The sequence below is a fragment of the Thalia democratica genome, chromosome 2 (assembly GCF_965202585.1).
Source record: "Thalia democratica chromosome 2, ktThaDemo2.hap1.1, whole genome shotgun sequence".
NCBI lineage: Eukaryota > Metazoa > Chordata > Thaliacea > Salpida > Salpidae > Thalia > Thalia democratica.
In genome coordinates this window covers 60767934-60787031 of record NC_139166.1, presented here as the reverse complement: position 1 = coordinate 60787031, position 19098 = coordinate 60767934, and positions in this window count along the sequence as shown.

Sequence of the window (19098 nt, the reverse complement as noted above, 5' to 3'; positions counted from 1 at the left end):
TTTTCGCCTCCTAGTTTTGCTGTTTCAATCAACTGTTTAAAAAAATAACGCGATTTACATTAGAAACTAAAATATTGCTAATATATATATTTAAGCAGCTTGAATTTTCAATTAGCTGCAGTTTTGAGCTCATTGATGAGTGAAATTGGAATAAAATTTATTAAAAGCTTCTTAAGCTTAGAACATGTTTCAGCATTTCAGGGTATATGGCAACCTTAAAAATTTAACTATTAGAATTTAAAAATATCTTATTTAGTTTATCTCATTCAGTAGCTCTCAGTACAAAAAATAACACAAATTAAAATTAATTAAGTGTTCATATATAAAAGGTAATTTCCACATAAAATTACTTACTGATGTTAAATTCAAATTTTGTTAATTTATTGAATAATTGTTTTAAAACTACTAACATTAAACTAATTTGTTTAATTTCACATTCCTTAATACTTTATTTAAATTTTAGTACTTACAGAACTCAAACCTATGAAAATTAAAAAAAAAAATCAAACAAAAAAGAATAACTATTATCAGAAAATTTTAATATTTACAGTTTTATAAATATTGTAACTTTCGATTTCATTTTTAAAACTAGTGTTATAAAATAGAGTAGATAGTCTAGTCTAAGTCATCTGAAGGAATTTAAAAAAAAGCTTAAATATATTTGTAATAAAAAAATTAAGTAATGGTAGACACAAATGGTAAATTTAGTAACTATGATTTATAACTGTAAAAATTGAACAATACATACATAATATTACCAAATACGGTAACCCGCCAACTAGGTAGGCACTTCCTAGGCACGCCCTGCCAGTACGCACTTTTTAGTTGTTCAAAATGTCATTTCGTTTTACTTTGAAAAAAAAAACACCTATTATTTAAGTGGTAATAAAATACTAGTTTTTTAACATAAACTGTACTGTATTTGATTTTAATGAGTTAAAGCTAAAGGAACCAGATGGTAAGTTATACACCTATAAATTGTACATCAGATAAAATATTTAGAACAAACATATTACAGTTTATTTAATTAATTAAAATAACGAACGTGCAATTTAATTTTGCACACCCAATGATCAAAACATCGGAATAAAAAGTACAAATTTTGATAATGAAAATAATGTACAGTGCAATTAACATTTAGCCTAACTGAACTGAGATTATGTTGACCATGATAAATATATCTAACCAAATTAAATATATAAGTAATCTAAAAGTTGATAAAACTGTTAAACATTCCTTTTTAAATCAATTACTGCCAATACTGACTATAGAAACCACAGACTACTTTGAGCACCAAACCATTTATTATTTATTATTATGTTTCGAAGACAACCAGCTAAAATGCAAAAAAGTACTAAAGAATAAGTAAGCAGGAGTAAAATTTATAACCGTAATATATTTTATGAATAAACAAAATTTAACAAAAGCATTATCAATTTTTTCATAAGTCTTTATTTTTTAAGTCAGTAATTAATTATTTGTACTATTTAAATTTTTGAGGTACAAGGAAATTTAAAATCGATTAAAAAAGTTTGTTGGTTGAAGATAAACGTAATTATAAGTTTACATACATAAAACACATGTTTTTATTAGGCTCCATGTAGGTTATTAAAAACTAAAATTTTCTAGATACGCACTGCCGGATGGGTACGCTCGTTTGTGATGTGTTCAAAGTGCCTGGCTGGCAGATTACTGTAGTTAAAGCACATCATATTTTAAGCTAAAATGAAAAAATACTGGCAGAAGTCCTATAAACTAAAGTTGAACTTCCAAGTTAAAAAACTTAAAAAAATGTTTAATTAATCCTAAATTTAATTGGGTTTTTCAAACTTTCAAACTTATGTGAAAGGGTGGAATTGTGTTAGATTCAACAGATGTTAATTAGTATGCAGGAAGTTTTTATATTTCCAAGTTCACATATATTAGATTCCAATTTAAATATTTAAAAGTATACAATTTAAATAGTCACAAACTTTGTTTTAATTTTTTTAGCATATTTAATTAAATTATTTAGCTATATATTTAAGCTGTTATATGTATTAATATATAAATGATAGAACAATATGCTTTAAACTTTTTACAATACATATTTGTGATGAACCATCAACTGATTACTGATATTTTATTTTACAAGCAAATAAACAGTTTAAAAGATATACTCAAAATCAAAAATAAAACATTAACTGTTAATTTTACAGCACATTCCTATGAATAATAAAAAATCAGATACTATACTGTTTACAAGCATTAATACTAAATATCAAAATAAAGTTAAATGATGTTTAATTCTTATATTTTTATTGAACTAAATTTTAACTTTGAACTTAAATAATTTATGATAAAATACTTTTAAAAATCTAATAAAGATTTAAAATGGTGTTTTATACATATATATCTGTTATCAGGGTTGCCATTCTTTGATGCAAAAATTGAGTGACCAAAAAAATAGTCTCAGTTACATCAAGCTAGTCTGAGTTGCCCTGATTTGATGTGAAAAATAATATGAGCAAAAAAACTGAATGAGTTTTAATAAATTCTAAATTATAAAAAATATAAATAAACTCAATAAATACACAAAACTTAATTTAAAAAATGGGGTACTTATAAGAAATAGTCTGAGATTCAGCAAAATGATTAAAGTAGCTTAACTTTTGAGTTATCTGAGTAGGTTGAATATGATGTATACACCTTTTAGATCAGAATTTCCCAAACTTTTTTGCAAATAGCCCCCTTTAAAGAAATTATAAAAGCCATGTCTCCCTTCAACAAGATTACTCAAAAACTACCATAAAAAACACCTAAGACTTTTTTTTTGCTATTCATTTGAAACTCGAGAATATCTAGTGTAAATTTCTAAACTACCATTTAAAACACCTCATACCATTTTTTTGCTCTTAATCTGCAACTCCAGAATATCTGGTGTAAGTTTCAAATTATGACCTCATGACCCCCTGTGGCTCCTTTACTGCTCATGGCTCCCCCTTTTACCCCTTTGCTCTTCGTGACCCCCTGAGTATCTGTCATGGCCCCTAAGGGGGCCACTTGGTCACTTTGGGAAACCCTGTTTTAGATTCTAATAACTAAGTTTTGAAAATACTTTTGTTTTATCTACAAAACAATCAGTTCTTTATTATTAAGTAGATTTCAAAGTGTGTAGAAATTTCAACAGTTTAAAATAATTGGGAAAAACCCAGTAGTTTTTTAACATATCAATATTTTTTAATATCCTTAATCTTTATGATAATTATTCAAACTTATTGTATTTTCAATAAAATTTAAATTTTTTTTAAAACATGGTATAATTTCTAAATAAATCTTTTATGATTTTCAACTTATCTTATTAAGTTGATACATACAGTCTGAAATTTTCTTTAAAATTTTTAACACAATGAATAGGATCACTTGAAAAAATAAAGATGAAAAAAATAATTATAAGGATTGCCAATCTTTGAAGTGACCAAAGACTGTCCTGAGTATTTTTTAGTATCTCAAAAAAAGTTTGTTTTAAATGGTCTCATCAAACAATTTGTTTTAAAACCTCAAGGAAAATAACATGTATATCTACAACCTAAAACTCAAATTTGGACATTTTAAAACATTGTAACTATCTGTAATTAACTGTGTTCAGTCTTATATTTTAAGTGTCAATTACTTCTTTAGAAACAAACCAACTAAGCTTTATCCAATAAATGTAACTGTAGTCTACAGGTTTTTTAAAATACTAACCTCATGACAATGTTTTCTTAAATCCGTTTTGTCTTTAAAATGGAAACTCATTTGCTGCCAAGGAGAATTCATCATTCTTTTTTTCTCTGCTTTTTCAGCAGATAGAAACTTCTGGTAAGTTTTGATTCTCTTTACGAGAAAAGGATCAACTTCATTTGCATACGTCTTGGATAACTCAAAGAAAAAATGCAATGCTTGCCTGACTTTTGAAACAAGTGTTTCAATTTTTTCATCAACCTGTTTTAATTTAGTGTTAATTAAGTTATTTACACATTATACTTGTTAAATAATTTGCTTTGTTTTTGAAAAGAGTTGTTATTTTTTAAGACATAATAAACTAGTCTGAGTGATTATAAACTACCCTTTGAGTTTATTAAAAGTTCTTGTAAAAAATTAATTCTTCAATACAATTATTTTTTAATTAGTGTAAGATGGACGGTTAAGTGCACATAAAAAAAATGTTTAATTAAAAAAAATATGTGCATAATTAGTCCTCAACCTTTTAACCATGCATACTATATATAGAACTAAACCTTAAGAAAATTAGTTCAAATTGTAAACTAATTTGAAATTAAATTGTTTTATGTGATAAAATTTTTTATAAATGATTTATAGAGCACATTTTATTCATTGTACACAGCTTTACTAATGCTAAAAACTTATGTACTATCATTTAATCACTAACAGCAGTGACTTTAAATGTATGCTCTTACATTGTATTTTACTTAGTTTAAAAAACAACATTTCCAGCATAGTCATCTTCAAGGTGCATAACTTGAAAGAAAATTTAAAACCAAGACTATAATACTAAGAAAAGTGAAAAAGTGGATCATGGGTATATTGTTAAAAATCAAAATGTTTAAAACTTAATCAACTCAAAATGGTTCATAATCTAAAAAAAAACTAGCTCAAAAAAAAAAAAGTTTAAAACTGGCCAAATTCAGCCTGAAATTTTCAAAGGTTTCAAACTAGGCTGAGCTTGTAGCAACTCTGTATAAATCAGCTTATTATTCTAGTATAGTTGTTTTTAAATTTGTACTTGAAAACTTGTTGAATTTTATAATTTCAGTTTCTATAAACAAGATTGCTGCCTCATGAAGGCAAAAAAATCTCTAGAACAAGTGACCAAAAACTAGCTGGAGTCTGCCTGAATTAGGGCTGCCAATCTTTGATTTAAAAAAAAATAGCTGTCCTGAGTGACCATAAACTGACCTTAGTCACCTTATGTTAGTTTTCCAAATTTTTGGAGAATATTTGTTTTTTTATTTTTCAAAATTAATACAAATCAAGTTCTTCAAAGAAATTGTTAAAAAAAAATATTGAAACTAAATCTACTACATCTCATTTAAAATTTAGAAAAAATTGTGTTCAGAGTTTAGTAAAAAACTTAAAATTATCCTGAGTTTTCCATAAAAACAAAACTATCCGGAGTCAGCCTAAATATAAAATTTAAAGATAAAAAAATCCGAAGTTATCTTAAGATTTTTGAAAACCTTAAAATATTCTGAACATCTTAAGTGTTTTATGATATTATGATTTATGGTAAAAAGTTTAGATAATGCTAGCCAAAAACTGTAAAAGGTACCAAAAAAATGAAGAATCAAAGAGAGTTTTGTGGCAAACAAAACTATCAACTAAATATATTAGTAAAATAAAAATAAAAGGCTAAATATAACAGCCTGAGTTAAAAATACCTAAATAAGTCTGGGTTTTGCAAAAAAAAAGTCTCATTCAGCCTGAGTTTTTTAATAATTTAAACTAGCCTAATTACCTTGAACTTTTTAAAAATTTAAAACCGACCTGCTTGTAAGTATATAACATCAGGTTTGCCCCCTTTACGAGTCAAAACAGCTACATTATACTGTATTAAGTAATCTCTTGAGATCTAAAAACTATAAAAAGAATTTAAAAATAAAATAACAAAATTTTTAAACTGGAGCAATCAAATCTCAATCAAGATCTAGAAAAAAACTGGACGGAGGTTAGAAAAAATACTTAAAAACTTCCCTGAGTGATCCTGAATTGTGCTGGGTCTCATATATAATCTTAATTAAATTAAAAAAAATAGTAACAAAGATCATTTTTTATACAAAATGGGTTTTAAAAATAAAATATTAAAACTGGAAAAACAAATCAATATCAAATCTAGAAAAATTACAAATCTTTAAACTATCTCAATTATTTTTTAATAAACTAGCCTGAGTTTGCTTGAGTTATCCTGAGATTAAAAAAAAAAACTCTAAACTGTCTTAAGTTACCCGAGCATGAGGTAACACTTATTTAAAAAAAAAAAAACAAAGCAAACTGGCATAAGTCATCCTGAATTTAAAATAATTTCAAACTAGCTTGAGTTGTTCTGAGATTAAAAAATTCAAACTGTTCTGAGTTATCCTGAGCGTGTGGCATCCCTGTCTTAATATTCAATTTAAGCATTCGTTTGAAACTTTTTATTACTATATATTTTAAGCTACATGTTAAGGTTTTTATCAGTATTAAGTTTATTAACTCTTTGGTTAAATAAAAAATATTAACTAGATTTTATACTTTAATTTGGGAACTAATGGTTTAAGTATATCTTTGACTCGATTATGGTGACTATATTTAAGACAGAGTTTACCTGTCTTAAAAGACAGGGTTCATCTGTCTAAGAGGAAAAACATCTGAGTTACTTCAAACTAGCTTGAGTCGGCATTAGTTTTAAAAACTTGAGAAAAAAAAAACTATGAGCCAAAATTGGAAAACAAATACTTTTATATCAGCTAAATTAAATTGAAATAGCATAACAATTAAAAGAAGTTGATAAAAATAATTTTTAGAAATAAAACATTTAAGTCAAAAATAAATAGCTAGTCTTAATTTTAAAAAATATAAAACTTAGCTTGATTATTTTAATAGTTAAAAAAAATCTTAATTGGCTTGAGTTTTAAATAAATTTTAGTTTTGATGGAAAAAGTTTTCAAACATGCTAAATGAAATAAAGTTACTTATAAATTAAGAATTTTTAAACTGAGTAAGGTATTAAGACATATTAAGCTCTAAAGTTTATCCAAGAATAAACTTTATAATGCTTAAGACAAATGATAACTAAGATAAGACTGTATTATCTAAAAAGTTATTAGAAACTTAAAATTTTTACAGAAAGCAGCCAGAGTGTTTTTCTTTTGCTTACTCTTTTTCTTAAGTTTGTTTTTAAATTATAAATTGAATGAGAATATTCACTAACAAATATTTTCGATGACTGCTAATATGTTATAAAAATAAATCCTAACGAAATTAATTCAGTGAATTCTACAAATAACAACAGTTTAATACTTGCTTTATTAAAACTGATTTTCGTTTCTCTGTGTTAACTTAACATCACAATTCAAAACTTTTTCATTAATTGTTTTTATTTATTTAGTGGAATTTTTTGGTATTTTTCAAACTTTTAAAACCATTATAGTATCTGTTACTACTTACTAAAAATAATAAATAAAACAAAAAAAAAAGGTACTTGTTTTTGTGTTGAAAACATGCTACAACTTAATACTTTTTTTTATTATTCAATATCAAGTAAAATAGAGTAAAAATCTAACATTAATTTGATTCTCACTGCAGTTGCTGCCATCATTTTCTTTTTGCAGTTTTTCTTCATCTTTTATTATTTCATCTAAAACCTGCAACACAATTTCTTACTTTTAAAACGAATTACTTTTTTTAACTTCAATAGTTCTTAACTTTCTTACACACTTACATTATTTAACTTGGTTTATATAGTAAGTGTTTAGTTTGTAGCTATACATATATAAATTTTCATTGGTTATACTAGGGTTTAGTATTAATTGTACTTTTTAAAATTAGTTTAAAAACTTACATCAGTTTTTGTTGTTTTAGTATCTTCATGTTGCTTTACACAAACTTCAGAGGTTTGTACAGGATCTATAGTCATTTGCTCAAATCTATGCTAAACAAAATATGATGTTTTTGATATGCAATTTTCTAAAAACTAGTTTTCTATAAATTGCTTTTATGCTTTGATATAAATTGATGTGTTGTAATTATACTAAATTAAGTGATTTGTTGTGATCTAATAAGCAATTTAAATATTTGACTATTTTAATTAAAGCTGTGGGAGCTAATTAAGTACAATTAATTTTACCATTTAAGTTTAGTTAGTACATAAAAAATTAGTAGGAGATAATTAATAAGAATTATACTTCAGTAAGCAATTTTGCAATATGTTATTAAGTTATAAATCCATAGTTTAAAGAAATATAGTAATAGATACTACCAAAACTCATAGTAAACACAAAACAAACAGCACATAAGTAAATTTCTTTTAAGCTTTCAAAAAAACAAGTTGTATAAGTTATGCGGTGTACAAATTTAATAATAGTAAATTTCTTCTACAAGTCAAAATAACTATGATTATCTGAATTCAATTTTTAATTTAGTATACCAGTTACTGCATATCATAAATTAAACTTGTATTGGTTATCAGTTATATTTCAATGACAAGTATGTACAAGTTTTACTATTTTAAACTACATCGAACTTTTTAAATTATATATTTATACTAAATATCTTGCTTATAAGAACATAACAACTTTTATCTAATTTTTAATTGCTGAGTTGTTTGCTGCATTTTTGGTAGTTGCTCTCATAGAGAAGGTAAAAAAAACGTGTTTGGTTTGTAACTGATTATAAAAACCGATACGCTTGTACCGATACGCTTGAGTAAATCTGTCTTTTTTTTGTAGTATTTTTAACTTTATTACACTCTATTCTAATAATCTTAAAACAAATGCAGACTCTGACCAATAGTCTAACACTATAACTAGAATTTTACCATAAACAACTAATGCGGATCAAAAAATATGCATTGTCATTATTAGCAGTAATGAATTAAAAAGTACTTGCTATTTTAAAATCAAAGTTATTACTCGATTATTTTGTTTATAAAATATATATGAAACTATTTTAATGTTCCTATAACATTAGTTAAATACTGTGTGTACAAGCAAATGGTTCGTAGCAGTCAGATTGATAATTGTTGCTAAGTAAATTGAGTTGGCTGCAGTTTTCAAGTTTTGGAAGTTTTTTTCATTCACAATATTACGCAAAGGAGGTATAATAATAATACAGCAGTATATTTATAACACCTAAACCCCTACCCCTAACCATTTGTACAAAAAAGTCCTTACCTTTGTTCTTAAACCACCTTACCCAGGAGTATAAAAAGTAAATCAAAAAAAAGTTAAAAATTAAAACAATCATAAGCAAAAACAAGCCAATAAGAAGCGCCTTAGGTTTATGGTTGGAATTAGTCATTTTTGCACTGAAGTGTAAATATAAATTTTACATTATTGTAAAAAGAACAATTCGTTAATTACAAGTAGGGTACGCAGTTGATCAGGGGTTTGTTATGAATAGTTTCTTAATGCCTGTGCGACCCCTGAAAAAATCTGAATAAACCTAATAAAAAGCAATCGCTAATAATTTTAAAGCATTTAACTCAAAATATATATCAGTATGTTCAATTTTTGATATCAAATAAAACAAAGCTCATATTTTTTAAAGGAATACGTCAAAATTGGACGTAACTTTATAAGTTAAAAAAAAAGTATTAACTATATAAAAATTTTAACTTACACAATTTGAAAAACGAAACTTTTCATTCAAATTTAACCAATCAAAAGTTAAAAAAAAAACTATTTCAGAGTGACTTTACAACTTGAAGTACATACTCTGAACTTCAAGTCTGAAGGGTCTGAAGGGTTCCATTTTTAACTTTGAAAACTTTTTATTTGACAAAATGGGATATTGTTTTCATTTTTACAACATTAGAAAAACCGTAGATCTACACTTTATTTTTTTCATCAAGTTGTAAAATAGTTTTTCATCTCTGCTATTAGTTTGTTTTCAAATTTCTAATTAGTTTTTGATTGAAATTTTATCTTTAGCTAAACTTTTTTAGCTAAAATTGTTTGGTTAAGCAACATGTTTACAATTCATTGAATATGTTATTTTAATTATAAAGAGAAGTTTATTACTTATTTTGATTAGAACTTTGTTTTTAGTTTATTTTGTATAAAATATTGTGTTAATCATTTTAGGTTCACAATGTAAGGCGAAGTTTAAAAAAAAAAATGGACTTGTATTTTTTTTTAAACATTTTGCTAAAAACTAAATAACGCGATAACTTATTAATATTTTTAATTTTCATTTACTGGTATTTTCAAGTTGTTTCAATTTTAAACACTTATACGTACCTAAGAAATTTAAGACAATAGTGTAAGTTTCTAAAGTGTAAGTTTATAAACAGCTACTATAGAAAATACTCTAATTTTGAACAAAACAATTGTGCAACACCATTGGAATAAATCTAGACACGCCCCTGCAGATAGTGTTTTGAAGATTATTTTAACAATTGTTGTCAGTAGTTTATTTACTATATAAAACACAAAATGGAGTTTAAATTTAAGTAAAACAAACTTATTAGAAAACTTAAGTCCAAAAATCGTGTATCCGAAAATCATTTTCATAATCATCTCCTGGCAGAAATTAAGCTCCTCTTTTTTTGATGTCGCCTTTTTCTAGTTAACTATCCATTTTTTTTGTCGCCTTACTCGTTAATGACCAAAAATTGCTTCTAAAACAGTGATATCGCTTGTAAAACAATTTAAGAAACCCCGTCCTAAGCACATAATTAGAGGTTTTACTCAAGGAAAACAGACATTTTTATTTAAATCTAAAACTAGCTTAAACTACTGCAACCGCAAGAAATAAGTTTAAATTTTATGACAGTTTAAAATTTCTAAATCATCTTATACTAACTCTAATCCCTGACTTACTAAAGTCCCCCAAAAAGTTGCAATATCTCACTTTCAATTAATAAGAACTACCAGAATGCTAATGCTGTTATGACAAACGTTAGTTTCTTTGAACTTTATATGTGTTTTTAACTATTTGAAATGTAGAAACTACGCCCCAAGCCCAAAGAGTTGTCTGTCCTTTAGGTATAATTATATTGGTTAAAATTCAGTCTTAAAATATAAAAGTGTGTTTACTAATTCAAAATGATTCAAATAATTAAAGTTAACATTTTGTTTAAAAATTTGAAAGACTCACAACTATGCTAAATGGATTGGTGTAGAGAAAGACCTTTGAGAAATCCAGCTAAGCACCATTTGTTTGTAAACATAGTTGTGAGCTGTCAGTTTTTAATAGTTTTAAAAAGTACAAGGTCAAAATGTATATTATATCTGTTATTATTTTGGAGAATAAAAATAAAATTGTGAACACACACTACTGGTTTTGTTTTGAGCTTTAATGAGAATTTGCGGAATACCTTTTGGAAACCGAGTTAGTCAAATTTGCTTTTAAACCTTGCTTTAGGTTGCTTTATTTTTTAGTGTTAAAATTTGAAACTTTAAGGTTATTTTTTTCATAAGTTAAATTTATTAAGTTCTAAACTTAAGAAAGAAAAAAGGTTAAAACTGTTTTTAAAACAACTGTTTCATAAAATTACCAGAAAAACTGTTTTAAACCATGAACAAAGTTTTGTTTTTCCCCTAGATTTCGAATTTTTTCCGAAAAATAAGTTCAAGTTTTTTCTACATTCTTCTCGAAAAAATGAGTGTAGATACGAATTGTTTATGTACGTTACGAAAAGTATGTACAGTAGGTAGAGTAGTTTAAATAAGTATTTGACTACAAACAAGAAAAGGCTTATTTTATTATTTTTTTTATTAGTAGAACAAGACGTTAAGTTGTATTTAAGTGGTGAACGATTCAATAACCGAAAGATTTTATCCTACACCAGATCCTAGAACCATTTATTTTAAGCGTTTTTATTTGTTCAATAAACAATTTACAATCAATTCACAGCTGTTACTTTTTAAATAGCTTTTCTTAACAGTTTTTCTTCCTAACTATGATAGTCTTAGCAAGCAATCAGTTATCACGAAAAGATAAATAAAAATATGCACTATTTACCAAAACATAGCTAGCTAATAATTTCATTCTCAATTAAGACAATTTTAGTTTGAAGTTACAAAAAATAAAATAAAATTTTCTAATTGACAAAGTTTTTTTTTAAGTTGATTTTGTTATGAATAAAATAAATTTGACTAAAACTGGTTTCCTGTATGTCTTATTTATATATGTTTTAGCTTAGTGCCAAAGCAAACTTCAGTACGTAAACAACTGTAACAATGTTAAATTTACTTAAAAGTTGTGTTCTTAAACTATTATTTTTTTAATTACAGTTGAACTATATCAAAAATTTTTTTTATGCATACAGCATTCTATTTTCATAAACACTGAAATAATTTGAATACTTACTGATCACTAGCTTTAAACTTCAAAGCTTTCAAACCAAAAATTAATAAATATATGAAAATATATATAACCAAGTGGTATGGGTTTGCTACAAATTTAAAAACGAACAAGAAAGTAAGAACAAAACCTTATCGCTTTATTAGATTAAAAAAATGTGCTGGAATGTTTCATTTTGAAGTAGTACTACTCAGGGGCGTCGCGTTGGGTGTTGCACTGCCGCAATTGCACCACCTTAAAATTATGTAAGAAAAAATTAAGTATCCATAATGTTTTCGTTAATTTTTAGAACAAAATCTCTTATAAAACTCCAATTTAGAAAACGACCATTTTGCTCACTTCACTACCGCAAACTCTTAGCTGACTGCCGCAAATGAACTCAAAACAGCAAAATTTCTTCAAGAATTACCGCAAAATCAATATCTTGCGGTAATTAAGCTAAGTTGAAAATTCCCTTAAACAGTACAGGTTTAAGTATCATTCTTCAAGTTATTGTAAACAAAAAATGAAAACAAAGCCAAGCAGAGCACAGGCGATTCAAGCAGAGGCAACTCCAGCAGAAGCAACTCGAGAAGAGGCAACTCGAGAAGAAGCAACTCGAGAAGAAGCAACTCGAGAAGAAGCAACTCAAAAAGAGGTAACTCGAGAAAAAGCAACTCGAGAATAAGCAACTGGAGAAGAAGAAACTCGAGAATAAGCAACTCGAGAAGAAGCAACTCGAGAAAAAGCAACTCGAGAAGAAGCAACTCGAGAAGAAGCAACTCAAGCAGAAGCAACTCGAGAAGAGGCAACTCGAGCAGAAGCAACTCGAACAGAAGCAACTCTAGCAGAGGCAACTCGAGCAGGGACAACTCAAGTAGGGGCAAATCGATCACCTTCAAATCGGATTTTTTTTTTCTGCACCACCTAAGAAAAATACCACGCGACGCCACTGGTACTACTGATGGTCTCGAAAATCTTACTACAAAGAACACCTTAAACGTGACATTAATTAGAAAATTAATAGCTATGTTTCACTTAATTAATTATCTTTTCACTAAACTTAATAAGTAAATAAGTCATAAATATTTGTGCTTTTACTAGCTTCGGAAAATCTAGCGTCGCAGTAAATTTGTATCCTTCAGCCAGGACTGTGAGATATTAAATCAAACAAAATGTCTCTTCAACAAGGGAATTACCCAACTGAATGATGTTGAAGATAACGATGAGCTCGAAGCTCGTAGAAAAACAAATTGAACAATATAAAAACATTATTCTGTTGCAGTACAAAAACAAAACAATAAAATAGAACTGTGTATGTTGTTATTTTTTTCTAGTTAATTAATTACTAAAACTTTTACTTTGTTTTCTGGCACAAATTAAATGAGATTATGTCTTATGTTGACTTCTCGCTTGACTAATACTTTACATTTTAAAAAGGCACATACCAGGGACATGGCTTGGTACGTTTCTGCAAATCTACAGAAACGTATACTTATGTGCGAAAAAACTTGCTTTTATTTCAGTTTGAAAAGACTCTGCTTTCTTAGCTTTTAGTATTCATTTATACTTAGTTATGCATTCCTGAGAGGTAATTTTGACATATATGTACTCTTTAACATTTTTAGTGTCATAAAAATTAGACTAGCTAAATACATCCAAATTGTAACCATTTAGCGCGTTAAAGCTTTAATTTGTCAAAAAGCTGCAATGCAAAATTGATTCTAATGGGAGCTGTAGCTTCAAAAATCAAAATCATAAAATTTTATGTTACAAAAATTTGCATAACTTGTTGTTAATATTGATTACGTTAAATGTTTGATTTTGAAAACAATATTATGTTTTTGAGTTAAGTTCAGTTTAAGATCGCTAAAGCAAGGGTAAAGTATGTCAAAACAATTTATGTAATTCTCGATTTTTCAGAATACAAAATGTTCTGAATATTTTTTAGAATTTAACTAATAAGCACTGTAACTTTTTATAAGCACTGTAACTTTCAATTTTTTTAAAGATTTAAAACTTTAAATTACGCATAAATGTTTTAAAAAATGCATGTAACATCTTTGTTATGTTTAAAGTCGGTAGAGTGAGTGAAATATTTGTCAAACTTTTTTTTATAGTTTTCGGTTTTTCCAAAAAAAATTCTTTTAATTTTGTTTTTTGATAAATACAGCCTTCAGTTAATTAATTTAAATACTAATTTTACTTTATAGCTTTAGTAATTTTCAACAAATATCTATTTGTTATTCTTAATCACTACATATATAAACAAAAAGATAAATAAATAAATACATATATATATTGTTTATAAGAAAAATACGATTATAAAAATTCAGGTACAAATGCTTTAGTCATCAGCTAGTTCAAGTCCTTCAAGTGGGATCTGTAAAAGGTGTTTAAGTTTGGATAGTCACCTTATTTTATATATAAATCTATAAATAAACCTTCAAAACTAAAATGATTGGACTAAACAACAAAATTAATTTTTAACACAAAATCAGTTTTCAACCAGTTTGATAATCATAAAAAAATATTTGGATAAACAAAAACACAAACTTGTTCAGGAAAACATTTAAAGCAATTTAGTTGAGCTATTTAGTTTGCTTTAACAACAAACAAAGGCTATTACAATCAGTCAGTTTCAAAACTAAGATTTTAAATTGATTTGCAGAAGTATTTTATTGTTCAAATAAAGATTCGTACTTAAGTAAATTAAATGATAAATAAACAAAAACGAGTACAAGATACGACAAAATACATTTATACTTGTTTCAGTAAACACAGTGCGTTTAAACAGCAAATTTTTTAAATACAAGTAATTTTTTATATACTAAGTCTTATTAAAACATTAAAAGCAAAGAACCGAATGAAAATTATTATTTTTATCAAAAATATACTGTTCACACTCTGAATTGAAACGGTTTACAACTTTGTCCTGAAATCATTGGCAATTGTTATCAAGCCGCATGGCGCTACCCGCAGCAGCAACACGACGGCATTTCCACGCCGCATTCGTGCAACACAAGCTTGACGGCGAACCACAGAGTGACCAGGACGAGAACGAAAGTCAAAAGCACGACGACGACCGAAGTGATTATTCTGACAGTGAAATATATGGCGCTTTCCGCGAACGACTTCGCCACTTTGCCGACGGTGTGCACGAACCCGCCTTCGGAGTGATACGGTTGACTGATGTAGCCGCGCAGCTGGCTCTTGCCGAGCATGATGTAGCTGGACAGCGTGGAAGCGTGGATCTCCGCGAGCGCGTTGTCGCTCTGATACAGCATCTCGTAGGACTTTGGAGGGGAGGAAAGGTGCAGCAAGTGCTGCATCACGGGAACGTTGACGTGCTGGGTGGGAAGCTCGACCTTCGTTGACGTCAGCTTCAGCTTGGTCACTTCGACTCGGGATTTTTCGTCTAGCGTTCCGTTGAAGAAGGCGAACTGTTTGTCTTTTATCGTGAACACGTGACTTCCTTCCGTCTGCGGCGAGAAATCGTGAATTCCGAGCCTCAAATAACCGCACTTGGTCATCTGAGCTTTCTGTACTTTCCCCTCAACCGAAACGTTGAAAATCGGCGTCGACGCAAACCTGTCGCCGACGCGCAGAGACTTGAGCATGGTCGCTCCGACCGGCCGGCAGTAAATTTCCTGCAAGACATTTGTTCCGACGGTGGCAAAGGCCTCCCTGCGCAGCATCGTCGAAAGTACCAGCGAAGGGTTCACGTGCTGGGTGGACATCAAGTTGGTCAAGTGCATTCTGTCGTTGTGACACTGATTGAGCAAAATCTGCTCCTTTTGCTTTCTGAGAAACGCGTCGTAGTTTATTGAGAACGAGATGAACTGTTGAGCGTACAATTTTGTTTTGTAATCTATATCATCATCCTTTGTACCTTTTTGAGAGGGTGCATCATCTGCACTTCGTTTAGGTCTGTTACCAGAACCCTTTAATCCATCGCTGACCAATGCAGAATGTTTTCTTCTTGCACTTTGCTCCGCAGGTTCAAAGTGACTGACTTTTTTCACGCCCACTACAAACTCGTTTCTTGTGCAAAACAAGTTTTCGTACTTTTTAGTGAAACATCTTTTAACGTAGCCCGGACACTCGACAAACGTGCCAAAAGCCAAGTTTGACCCGAGTACTCTTATATATTTTATTTTAGCAACACCGTTTTGAACTTTTAGCAGGTTTATATTAAACGGATCAAACTCGACAATAAAGTCTGAAGATTTACAAATTTTAGTATTGTTTTTCGAATCCAATGTCTTTTTTCTATTTTTAGAGGACAAAATAGGTATTCTGTTTTTATCGTTGTTACCTTCATACTTATTTAACAATTCTGTGTCATTAAAATAACAGTGGCCCCTGTAAACATCGCAATTTTCGAGTATGATCGTTTTTTGTTTCATAACAAGTGACATTTCATTCTTATCTTTCAACGAAACATCAAGTGTAACATCGTGCAAAAACTCATCCTCTCCGCTGTACAATCGAGCGCTCATTTGCACCGAGCTTGACTTTCGCAACTTTTCCTCGTCGTCTTCCACTTGCAGGTGAGTTTCGAAGTCTTTCGCGATCAGCTCGTCTGTGTCATTGCACGTCACTTTTGGCGTTTCGAAAACTATCCTGTGCTCGTTTACTCCGCCGGTGTCTTTCGAACGGCAACTGCTGTAGCCAGAGCTGTCTTCGGAACACACGACACCACCGCCGTCTATGAACGAAGTGTACTCTTTCGTGATCTTGTTGACGACTAACTTGGTTTTCATTAAAACCGCGTTGGTCAGACTCCACTTGACAAGGTTAAACCACCAAGAATGCCGCGGCGCGTAAGTTTTATTCGTCGTCCACGTGCTGCTGCCTTGGTACCCGAGCTGTACGAGACTTTCCCCTTTCCACGAGTGTTTGTTTTTCATTTCTCTGCACGTCTCAGAATCCGGCGCAGTTTTCTCGGGTTGACCTATGACCGTCGACTTTTGCCCAAAAAAGTCAGTAAAGTCAATGTAGGTTGTCTTTTCCAACTGGCAAGCCCAGGCGTCTTCCACCACTTTGACCTTCGACTTTGGCGAGTAGACGTCGCTCTTGAAAGGCACCGAGTTCTTGACTTCGAATTTTGAGCAGTCCGGCGGCACTTGCAGCTGGTAGCTTCCGATCTTCTTTTCCGGGTAGCACAGGTTCACGTTGTGGAAGTGCAGCTTGTTGGTGTTCTTGTTCCTCTCTATCACCCGCATCGCGTCGTCGTCGAGAAAGACGTAGGAGTCGTTCAAAGCGCAAAAATTTTCCCTGAACCTGCAGTATGTGGCCGCCCCGTGCTCCGTGTACACCGTCTTCCTCTTCTCGTCGTACAAAATCTTAACGCCTCGTCGCACGAAAGGGGATTTTTTCTCGTTGGACGACGGGCGGTTTGCGTACAGCGGGTCGTTCGCCAGGTCGTCGCCCCGCTCCAGCTCGCCGTGCCACGTTTCGCACGCGAGCTTGTCGGGTTTTTCAAACTTCTGAAGCTCCACCACCACTCGACACTTTGCGGTCGCTCTGATGAGCATCGACTCGACGTCGTTCCGCCTCTGCGGTGCTTCGTAGCGTTTTCCTGGCGAGCTGTCACCCACGTCCTCAGTTTCTACATCGCGGGCGTGTTCGTACTTGACGGTGCAAATTTTTTTCGATGTCACTTTTGATATTTTCATTTTCGTCTGATTAATTTTTAATTTTGATATGCTGTTTTCGAACTGTAGAACTGATGAATTTTTAAAAGTGTTTATAACTTTGGAAAGCTTTTTAATGTTTTTAGTCACTCTCTGAGCGCTTCTAGAAACCCGCGTGCGAGCTTTTTCTTGTTTGTGGTTTTGACGTTTCTCTTCTTGTTGCTGTTCCAAATAATTTTCTTCAAGAGAACGTAGCTCTTCATTGCTTAAAACTTCTTTGTCTTTTTGGCTGTGAGGTGGGTTCAAGTTTTTTTGTTCAATCAAAACTTGCTCTTCAATACTTAAACCTTCGTTTTGTTTTGGTTCGCGTTGAAACTTCTTCAAATTGCCTTTTTCAACCCAAAATTGCTGTTCGTAATCCAAAGACACACTGTGCATTTCTGCGCTCTCGACCAGGACGGAGCAAAAGTAACCGGTGAGCTTCAGCAGGCGACGCTTGCTCCTGACCGCCTCGACGTCGAAAGTGATCACCACCGAGGCCGATGCGCACGCGCCCTTGCGCTTCACGCACCTCGCCGTCGGGTAGCTCAGCGAAGTGACGGTGTCCGAGATCCTGTTGTACAGCAGCTTCGTCCTCTCCAGCCTGAAGTGGCCCACCTTGCCCCTTTGCTCCGCCGCGCGTCCAGTTATCCTCTTGCACTCGTCGACGCCGGCCTTGTTCGGCGCGGTTTCAAGCCTGGCGGTTGCCTTGGCCTCTCCGAAGTCTCTCCAGTCGAACCGGTAGTTGACGCGGAACGTGAACGGCACGCAAGCCACTCCTTCGAACATTATTTCTTTGCTCTCGTCGTGACTGTTGTATCCGCGTGTGGGCGCCAGCAAGCAGGAGAAAAATAAAATCAATTTTGCAACGTTCATGGCCTTTAGAATTTTCTGAAAAAAATTTAATGTTAAATATTGCATATGTTGTATATTAAATCGCAATATGTATTACCGTTTTTATATTAAATTTTAGATAGATTGTAATGCCACCAAAAATTTAAAAAAAAATGTTACGTTTATAGTCAGTAGAATCTTTACAGTCTTCTAAAAAAGTGTCTGTTGTTTGTATTGTAAACTTGTTTTAGTAAGGTTTTTATACCTTAGTTTAATTAGTTTTATCTAGTAGTACATGTTACTGTTTTTGAGTAAAATTTTATTTTAGTGACGACATTATATTAAAAAAACCGAGTTAAAAAGGTTTTTAAGATTTTTTATTGTTTACTAAAATTACTTGATAAACTTACATTTTAAAAACAAAGACATTTAAAGTGAAATAATTGTTTTTTAATTGAAAATATTTATTCATGTCATTTATTTAAACATATTCATTTTGATTTAAATCTAGAGAACTATGTTAAGTTTTTGATTCGCTCACTTCATTTGTCTTGACAGCGAC